Source organism: Passer domesticus, chromosome 1, assembly GCF_036417665.1.
Source record: "Passer domesticus isolate bPasDom1 chromosome 1, bPasDom1.hap1, whole genome shotgun sequence".
Classification (NCBI taxonomy): Eukaryota; Metazoa; Chordata; class Aves; order Passeriformes; family Passeridae; genus Passer; species Passer domesticus.
In genome coordinates, this window is record NC_087474.1 from 54,235,547 (window position 1) to 54,246,232 (window position 10,686).

The 10,686-nt window shown below is 40.2% G+C and overlaps 1 long non-coding RNA gene across 2 annotated transcripts; it reads left to right on the forward strand.

The window, feature by feature from the left end:
* Window positions 1-1,512: 1,512 nt before the first annotated feature.
* On the forward strand, window positions 1,513-7,462 carry LOC135288105 (uncharacterized). 2 transcript variants are annotated; one of them, XR_010351408.1, is made up of 4 exons: window positions 1,513-1,609; window positions 1,831-1,956; window positions 2,784-2,953; window positions 3,364-7,462. It is a non-coding gene; the product is annotated as an uncharacterized LOC135288105 (long non-coding RNA). The 2 variants fall into 2 exon arrangements; XR_010351407.1 differs by having other exon boundaries at window positions 1,533-1,686.
* The last annotated feature ends 3,224 nt before the right edge of the window (window positions 7,463-10,686 follow it).

A 10,686-nucleotide genomic window follows, 5' to 3' on the forward strand; every position in this document is an offset into this window, starting at 1 on the left:
CTCACTGTTTTTAGTTGGGAGTGGGTTATTGCAGAACGACACTCATAAATTACCTGCATTTAGGTGTGAAGGACTGCTGGGATGTTTTAGAGCATTATTCTTTTTTCAGGACTATGTCTGCATTCTGTTTGGGTAGTAAAAAATGAATAAGAATACATTGCATCCTTCATTTACTAAGGTGGCTGTGAATTTTGCCACTGAATTCAACAGACAGAGGTACTGACTTTACTTTTTATTTTCTTCCACTCTAAGATCATATCCTCCGATCATTACATTAACCTGTTTTCTGTAAAGCAACCTTTTTATGTCATGTTCATATTTGGAAGTACTTATCATTGTTTCAAATATCTGTATATACTGCCAAGGTACTCATGGAGGAATATTTGGATAATCCTCAATAGAAATCCTCTTAAGACTCTTTTTTGTGTAGAAGAAAACCACGTTTCCTTCAGAACCGGGGGAATACTGCAGATGTACAACCCACCCCTAGAGGTCACTGCGAACCAGTGATTTCAGCAAGCTCCAGCGAGCACCCTTCGTGGCAGGTGCCCAGAAGCTGCAGCGGTGGGGTCCTGCAGGCAGGGCTAGCGGGGGACCACCAGCCGGAGTGGAATGTTCATGAGGGCTGTTCCGACCTTCCTTTCCTTTTGCCTGTCTCCCATTCCTTTTGTCTTTATGACATTTAAGGCTTGCCATCAGAAACCAGGCAGTAGCTGGCTTTTTTTTCAGATGACGCTGTCTTCGGTGGAGATTTTTTTCTTCAGTGTTTTTTTTTTTTGTTTGTTTTGTTTTGTTTTGTTTTGTTTTGGTTTGGTTTGGTTTTTTGCATCTTCCTTTGCACTCAGAAAAAAAAAAATAGAAGGACAACTATGACCTTAAAAGGATTTCTATTGAGGATTATTTTAGATTCAGGAGAAATTCCCTTTCTGCAGGTGAAGAACTCGACTTCTGGATTCTTTGGTGTTAATTCCTTACAGAAGTGGATTTTACTGTGCTGTGTGATTTAGGCTGCATCTGATTTTGCTTTATGGCATAATTTACCAGTACCTCCTATTCTTTAGCATATGATTTGAGATATTTCTGAGTTGACTCTCTGGTTTCAGTGTAGATAGCCAGTAGCTCTGAGGCCCAATGTTATCCAGAATGGTTCAAAACCATCATGCTACATTTGCAAGGATTGTAAAATTACTTCACACTTTACTTTCACATTTCACACACTTTGTCTTTTGGAACAACTAAAGATTAGTTGGAGCTATGCTGTTGGTAGCCAGAGTTTTGGTTGGGTGTGGGGAGAGATACCAAAGAGGCTCACATTATATAGGTCTATTCAGTGTTTTTTGGGGTCTGTCTGTGGAGGTCCTGGGGAGCATCCCCTAAGTTAGGGAGACAAGAAAATTCCCTCAAAGCTGTTTGATCTCATTGGCTCCTTCCCTTGCTCCTGAGCCACTCCCTGGGCCACTCCCTCCCTACTCCATGATTGGCCCTCATCTTGGTACTGCCCCGAGACCAGGTGGACCCCGGGGTTCCCCTGGGGAGAGAGAAAGCTGGACCCAGAATGCGTGTGTGCCTTGGACCCGAACATCTCACTGCATGGCTGAATGAAACATCTGTGGGTACCATGCAAAGGCCCTTTTTGCTTCTTTACTCTGGATTTTACTAGCAGCAAAATTCAGGCCACTACAAATGGTGCGAAAGATTTGAAACAGCTTTGAAACATAAGCTTCTTTGTCTCAAACCTAGAAAAATAGATACATACTAAAATGTGTGAAAAAAGTCTAATTTTTTTTTTTTTTTATTCGTTGCAATATTGTTACAATATTTTGCCTACAGAAATTTGTCAGAGTAAGTTCTGCAGTAAATCAAGAATATGTAGCCAGAAGTATTGAAAGAATTAGTGGCCAAAACTTTCTACATGGAAAAGTTAAGCCTGAAAAGGAGCTTCACTACTGACTCTTGGTAAGCCCTGTGGCAAGCCATTTAAACTCTCTACCTTTTGCTTTCCTCATTTACACAAGATTCAACATAGCTACATTACTAAATATTGTGTGGAAATGATCAATTATTAACACAGGTTGTATAATGCTATTTGTATAGTACAGACATTACAGAAAATTTCAGGCTTTCTGTTACTGAAATAACTGCTATCTGACCAAATAGTTATGATAAAATACCATAGTGGTGTAAAGAAGACATATTGTGAAATATTACATAGTTATATGGAAAAATGGAATAAATACCACTATCATAACTCAATTAATAAAAAGATAAATACAGAAATTGACCTTATATAGGTTCCTAAAATAAGCTGTATATATTGGGCTGGGGAGGATATATACATAACATTAATGGAGTGGAAGAAGTTACTTGAACTGGAGTGGGGAGGAGTGGTAGTGTTGGTTCTGATTACAATCTGTTTCTTACAAACAGGGGAATTATGGGGAAAAAGTTGAATTTTAGAGATTAGTTGAGACAAATAGAATAAGTCCTTCACTGGTAAAAGCTTTACAGGCAACTCTAGCACAGGGAATTTAATGGTCTCAGTTGGCTGCAGTGGAAGTACTTGCGGTCTGAAAGCACTTCAGTGTCCTTCCAAAGCAGAGCCATGAGACCCTTCTGTTACATAAGGCCACAGCAAAAGGGCAACTGAAAAAGCTTCAAATGTGTCAATTAATTCAAAGTATGTGTGCATGTAGTTTGCTAACATGAAATAACAAAGAATCAAGGTTCTAAGCAGAACATTAATTTAATCCTTATTTTTTTGGCATTTTCTTTTTTGGTTTCAGTTTGAAAATATCTTCTTTAGTGGTGGCTGCTTAAATACTTGGCAGCTATGGCCCTACAGAAGTCATCACAATCCTATTGAAATACGAAATTTCTGGAAATTATCTGAAAATATACACAGCCTCAACCATTCAGTCCTTCCTTCAGTGTGGAAAATTTTGCTGTTTGTGAGGTGGGTTTTCACTCACATAACAGACCCCTGCTCTTCCCTGTAGTGTTGATTGATCACCTGCTTTACTTTGCATTTGTTTTTATTCATAACAGTTAAGACTGAGGATGAGAAAATTTTTTAATATCAGTGGCAAAAATCCTCCTGTAGTCCACCTGGCCTTCAGCTGAGAGGTGGCACCATTCAGGAGAAAGCGATGTCCTACTTTCTGGATTTTGTCACTGTTGTTTAATGAGATAACAACATGCTTTATTATTTAGCTGTGACATATGATGGGGTTAGGAGATCCAGAGAGATTTCTCAGAGCTGCCAAATTTGATGCTGTTCTGTAAAGGATATTTCTTACCAGTGAGAAACCCTCCCATTTTTTGCTCCCTTCTCATCACCAAAAATGTATCTGTTTTTCTCTCTAGGTCAGCCTACTTCCTGGCAGGCTGGCAGCACTCCAGAAGAAGTAGACGATGAAGGGGACAAAAACCCATGAAAGAGGATGGTTTCATCAATCCTCAACTCCCATCAGAAAGACCAGCAGCACTTACTCCTGTGCCCCAAACTGTGCTTCCTTTTTGCTTGTTTGGGTCCTTAGGGGTTTCTGCTGCAATTATGGAGGAAAGAAAGGTGCTCCTGATGACAGAACTAGGGCAGTCCTGTGGAGCTGTAGGGGAAGATGGGCATCCGTTCCATAGGTTGTGATCTGCAAGGAGCAGGAACAAAGAATACTCTCAGAGACTGAGAATATAGGTGTTTTTGGCAGCTAGTGAGTGCAGTGAGTAGCAGACAGGAAAGAAGTGGATCTTTTTTAAACAGGCATATTACTGTTGGGGTGCAGGGAGGAGGATAAGAAATCATCAGGAAGGGTAAAGAGCATACAGGGAAAAAAAAACAGGCAAAGGGAAAGAGAGGCATGCTGTCTGGCCTGGCTTGACTTCTCACAGAGGGCAAACAGCAGTGAAGACCCCAAAGATGAGGAGAAGGAGAAGCTGGAGGGACTGGCCCTGCCCATAGTGCCTACAGGCTTGGCATTGATTCCCTCTAATATTGTACCCCCCTCCCCATCCAACATGAGGGCACCAAACTGCCAGAACAGACAGAACCTACCCAGTGAAACTATCTTTTATGCTGGAGGGACAATCCAGGTGAGGAGTGTTTTCTTCTCAGTATGGCTGCTATGCTAGACTTAAACTTTCCTTGCCAAAGAGCAGACACCTGTCATTTCTTGAGAAAAAATCCAGTCTCTGTTGTCTCTGGAGATCATAGACACAAACAGTGCAGCAGCTTGCTGGGGTGCTTGCTGTTCCAGGGATAAAACAGAGTGGTGGAGGCCTATTGATGCCCAGGAGAAACAATTGAAGCCAACTGCTGCAGTAAGGAAGAGCCCATTTGCTATGCCTGCTACAGCCAGGTATGGCAGAGGAAAGGGGTAGGAGGCTACGCTTGGGCTGGGCTGCTGAATCATTACTGCCTACGCTCCAGCCCCAATGTGTCTTGGTGTGCTGCCCCTGCTGCCTTTTAGCAGTTAGGAGTTGGGGAGAGAAATAAGGAAAGGAAAACAATGAATGATATTTAATGAAATCTGATTTTCTGTCCAAATTTTACACTGCTGTGAACTTTTGGTGCTTGGAGTGAGTTGTCAGAAATCTTCTAACCCATAACTCTGGCTGGAGCACAGCTCAGTGACACTCTGAAAGGGCCTGTGCAAGTGGCTGGTAGGGCTGTGGGTTGCCTGCCCTTGCCTCCACAATGGGCTTTGGGTATGATGCTGGATCAATCCTCAGTTTCTGTCTCTCTAAGTGGAGCCCTTAGATCTATCCAAGCAATTCCATACATTTCATTTTGGTATGTTAGTGCTGCCAATTGTGTGGAATACATCTCTTCTGGAGAATGACATCAAGTCCAGGGCAGAGTGTATGGCAGAACACGCTTTTCAGCCAGGGATTGCCAAGCTGCCATGCAACTTTAAACAAACCTCAGTGACATCTGCAGATCTAGGCTTTTCCCCCAAACATTTAAATCATTAGACTTCAAGTCTTGCTCAGCATTTGCTAATTAGATCTGTTTTTAATGCAGAGCAATGACAGAAGTGTTTGGGCACTGCTGTTCTTTGGTTGTTTAGCCACAATAGTTAGGTATTTAAAGGGCGGACAGCTTTATGAATTATGCACACCACCAAACACTCCTGAGATGCTTTCACAAACTTAAAATGAGTTGTAGAATACTAACAATCATGAAAACAAGGGAAAATTAAAGATTTGGGTGTTTGGTCCTTTTAACAGGTATTACTGTGTAGGATTCTCAAAGGCCTAAGGAGAGTTCCTGTTGTTTCAGTGGAGGAAGGTGAAACAAAAGTCGCACACACCATAGTACATGTCCAAAGATAGGGATATAATTATGAAAATGGAGTTTAGTCCAGTCTATTAGGTGACCAGCTGAAGGTATTAAGTATGCAGATAATACCCTATCATCATGGAAGTTCACTAGTAGGTGATGGTTTCCTTTCAGATGCCTTTGGAGATCTCATCCATCAGAGATCTAAGGACTCAGCTAAAAGCTCAACTTTCAGTAATACCATCCCTTCCATAAAATTAAAGGCAAACTAAATGAGAGGGAAATGATTTTTTTAGGTGAGAGAATGGCTTATATCAGGCATAGCTGAAGAAAATATGGTAAAAAATTTCAGGCACATCAGCATTTCTCCTAATGTCTTCAATGTGCTGTGATTGACAGTCTATATAGTTGGGAGTGAAACTACAAAACCACAATACTGTAGCTGTTCTGTAAAACATATTGGTATATAAGAGCACTGAGTCTGTGGATGGGAGTCCTACAGTCTACTCTTCAGAAGCATGCATAGAAATGTGTGAAGGAAGTGAAGGTCTGTAGAAGTGTGTGAGGAAATTGCAGCAAGCGTTTCATCCTCCTAGCCTGGAACTAGTATCTAGGAAAACAAGCAGTAAGACTGATAGGCCAGAGAAGATTACTTCTCAACTGTACCTTTATTGGTCCATATATAGTATTTTAGGGAGAAATGAGTAGACATCAAAATTATTTTACTGAGTATTTACATACTCATACTTGGATTTTACTCAAGAGTTTATTAATAGGTATATTTATTGAAACTGTGAACTTGAATGTTAAGAGGAAAAATGAAACCTTTAAATGCAATAATTTACTGTCATACTACTTCTGAGAACCATTGTGCTAGGGTGACATGAAGCAAGTAACTTGTGTTCTAGTTGAATCTGCCCAAACTGACATATTTGGTAGCAGTTCAAAATTGCCCATGTTGCCCAGTAATCCCCATGCTGGGTTGGGAATAAAAATGGTAGCAAAATTCCTCTGGTTTTGCAGTAGCTGACAACAGAAAAAAAACCCCAAAACCAGGTATATAATGATTTTTTAAAAACATAGCATTAATGAAAAAAAAAGGGGGCCAGGGTAAACCCCTGTGTATCAGTTTTTCCTAATACATTAAGAAGAACTGCAGAAATAAAGAAGTCTCTCAGAAGTCAGAAGACATCTAAGCTTTCTAAATAAATTAAGATCTGTGAAGTACTCGCTCAGCATTATTCAATCTTGTACTATGTAAGAAGCAGGAGAATACCTAGATCTTCTATCAGTTTACTTCTTTGACAGAGTCATTCAGAGAGTAAAGTCTTTCTTTTGCTGGAAGAATACAGGGAGAAATGAAATGAGACCTCTGGTCAGTACATCATGTTTTCCATCTGATTAGTTTCCAACACATGGGGAAAACAGCAGATTGCATCCTGCATTTATTGAAGAACATACACATGTGTTTAAATTACAGCTTCCTTTCTTATTATGCAATTGTGAATTATCTTTTTGCATTCATAATTAGAGGGCAGACCTGATGCAGAAGCTTAGGGTATAGTGGAATATCCATTAAAGTCACCTAGACTTCTGAAAAATTATTCATTATAATGGGGGAATATGCCCATAGGAATAGTGGTTTTGCTCCAATTCATTTGTAGGGACACAAGTCTTCAGCCAATGTTGCTCAGATTAAGAAAGTTCTTGAAACAAAATGGTACTGTGCTGGTGCTGAGGAAAACAAATCCTTTCTTATGAAAGAAACAGATACATTGTTACAAATTGAAACTGTCAGTTTGATGCTTTGTACCCCAATAAGGTATGGTAGTGTTGGCATCACTTATTTTCCACAGCATGACTTCTACTGCAATGGCACATAGGCTGCAAAATATTTTAAAATATTAACTATTAGGCTTTTCATTTTGAGTGAGACTAAACAAGGACTCAGATTTTGATCAAAGACAACCTGTTAGTCTGTAGTTGTGCTTGATTGACATTGGCTCTGACAGCCAACATAATAACAGACAGACCATTCTTTAGCATTTTTACCCTTGTGACCTAATTCGCCATCAAAAAAATGCAAATAGGTTCCTCAGCAACCTTTTTAACCATTCATTTCTCAATGATATTTGATTTTGCTTTTGCAATGTCAGTGTACTTGTATTACAATTTTAAAGATATTTAGACTTTCTGCAGAACAGATGTAGACATTAGGTGCTTGCTCAGCTTCAGTTGAAAAGCTCTCTCTTTAGCCACCAGTGCTCCCTGCAACATTTGCAAGTTCAAGGTTGAAGATCTTGGTTTAACAGAGTGTTAACCACCCTCACTACATTGTTTAAACTTTTGACCATTATCAGTACATATAGTTGAAATTGTACAGAGGGGATGGGAGATGGAAGGAGAGAGCAGGAGGGAACGAAGAGAGGAAGTGGGAAAGGAACAACTGAAAAAGGTGCCCTATTTACTTCTGCAAGGAAGTCCTTGAGTAATTTCAAAAAAGCTCAGAAGGGATAAATCACATGACACAACAAAGAATACAGGGAGAAAAAAATCCCTGCCATTGAATTGATTTCTAACTGGCATTACACTATCTGTTCATATTGACTGTATATATTTCAGCATCTGTATTTTTAATTTTTTCCCATTAAAAGCAAAGTCATAAAGTCCTCTAAAAGTTAACTGTCGTCTATTCTGAAGAAGATTTAGATCAATATGTGTACAGGAATGTTTAAATTCAGTTTACAGTAATCCCCATGTGGTTAACTATAGCCTCTAAGTAATTCTACCAATGTCCTAATTTGCAAATGTTCTAACAATCCTTCCCATTATATTTTTTAGCAACCAGTGGAGTGCAAGTATGAAATGGTTTGTTGATTTTCTCTTTTTTAAATTTTTCTTTTCCCCCCTATTTTTTCTTTTTCTACCTTCACAAGTTGTCTCCTGCCAGCACTTCAGGTATACACACAGCTTTGTCAGCAGGGCAGGATGCCTTCCTTCCAAGTATGTGTCTTATTTTTTTATCACATAAATCAAATATACTTTGTGTCTGTTCCTTTGGACTGGGTAATAGAATAATATCACAATGAGGAGTTGTGGGATAAGAACCTGTTGTTTGCTCAACAGAGCTTAAAATCCTCTTGTTGCTGAAACACCCTGTTGTGTAAATTTTTGATGTAGCTGGGTTTTGGACTCTCAGAAACATGTATTTCCTAGAATTTTGAGTGTGTGGATCAGCATACATTAGTTTACTGCAAGCGCAAATCATGCCAAAACTTTCACTAGCATTTGCTGCAGAGATGAGCAGATGAAATGTTTTAAGAAGTGATGAATAAATCAAAACATGCTAAGTAACAGCTCGTGTGTCCAGCCCTCAAAAAAATTTCAAGACATTTGTTGTTTCATAATTTTTTTGAGAAGGGAGGTCTCACTTGCTGACTTTTTTCCTGGATAAACATTTACTTTTAAATTTTCCTTTTATAAGCAGAGGCTGAAATTGATGACACGATTTCATGCTTCAAAAATACTTGGATTTGAGAGAAATCACAAATACCTCTTCATTGGCAAGTAATTCACATTAGCATCTTCAGCTGAAGATTTTAGGGATTTTTATGGTGAGCCTTTGACACATTTGAGTGTGCATGGTATACCTGGGCTGGCCTTATTCATGCTAGCTGGTGATGCTCAGAAGGAGCTGATCTGTCTCTTGTCATCTGTAGTGTGGCTCTGCATTCACACATCTGCTGGGTTAATACTAGATTGGATGGTGGGCAGAACTCATTGACTTTGTTGTGACTGCAAGTCAGACACATACTGTGTTTCTTCGCGTAAGAGAACAGAAGACAAACGGGGATTTGTGACAATCTGTATTAAGAGGTTTATTCACTGTGAGTGTTAATGATAATTGGGGAAAAATAGCATGCCAGAATGTGGTGGCAGCTTCGGCTGTCAGAGTACACATCTTGTCACACCTCTGACCAGCACCGCTGTGCTGTCAGAGCAGGATAGATTTGGCCTTCACAGGGAAGCAGATGAAAATAGAAGGAAGCAGCCATTGGACATGGTGAAAGCTCCTGCCCAGTTGTGGCTCCAGGGTTGACAACCCATGTCTCCCTACCCAAGTTCTTCCCCTCTTTTGGAAGGTCTGTCACAACAGTCTATCATCCTCTGAACTGCGTGGGCATTTCCAACCATGATCCCAATGAGTGCTTCAGCAGTTTGTGAGTTTCATAAAGTCTTTCCTGAAGAGGGGAAATCACAATGAATGCTCTAGTGAACACAAGGACAGTGAGCTATGATATTAAACTGTGACAGATTAGATATAATTCTGTAGCTCTGCCCATCTCAGAAGACTCCAAATCTGACTTGACTAATTCACTAGTAAGATTATTGACTTTTCTTTTCCCACACCATTTTTGTTTTAAAATAGGTTGAGTTGGATTTTAAATTAAGAAAGTGAATTGGTGCAACCATGTGCTGAGTCAACTTCCCTTATAAGTTTATTTTGCAATTGAAGGCTCAAATGTATCGGTGTTTTTAAGGTTTTATCACCACTTTGCTGCCTCCATCTCACAGCCACAATTAACAGTGGCGATATCAACAGAAAGTGCAGCAGAGGAGGCAGGAGAACAAGGGTTGTCTCAGTACTCAAGAGGAAATACCCTGAAGAAAATAGTCCCTCAGGACACGTTAAGTACTTCTCTGAGGATCGGTGGAAGAAGGAACATTGCTGTGTAGCTCACAGTTTGTAAAAGTTTACTGCAGCTTGACTGGTGCTTTTTGGAAAGCAGCAGGACAAGGAAGTAAGGAGATGCACTGGCCTAACTTTTGTGTAAAATTGCCCTTGGAATAATAGTACATTCTAATAGTATTGTTGTCAATAGTCATTGACATTCAGTCAGGGCAGTAAACCATTCTCTATTCGAGATTTTAGATCCTGTAAGAAACAGATAGAAACATTCTTGCTGCCCTGGTGGCTTGTTAAAAACACCAGGACTTAATGTCAGCTCTGTCTCATAGTAAAGCTACTTCTGTGGTCCAGGAGACACAGACCTCCTTCAGGAGCTGGTAGAGAGCCCAATGAGCTCTGTGAAATGGATGTGTCCTGTGAGGTGGGCTAGACCTCTCAGATCTGGCAAGACGGTGGCTATAACTTCCAGGGGAGAGAGGAGCTTCTGATAGTCTCCCCATGATGAGTCTGTGAGCCCTAACATGACACAGGGGATGCTACTGCTGCCAGAAAAGGAAACAAGAGGTTTTGGTCCATACTATTTGATTTGCAGCAATACAAAGGGCAGCAGCACAGGAGCTGCTCCTTGCAGTGGGTAGCAAGATGCTTTTTTTGCCTCTCTTCACATTGGAAAAAGTGAGCTATGCTCTTACCCTTTGCCAGTGGGAGCTGATGGGCAGCT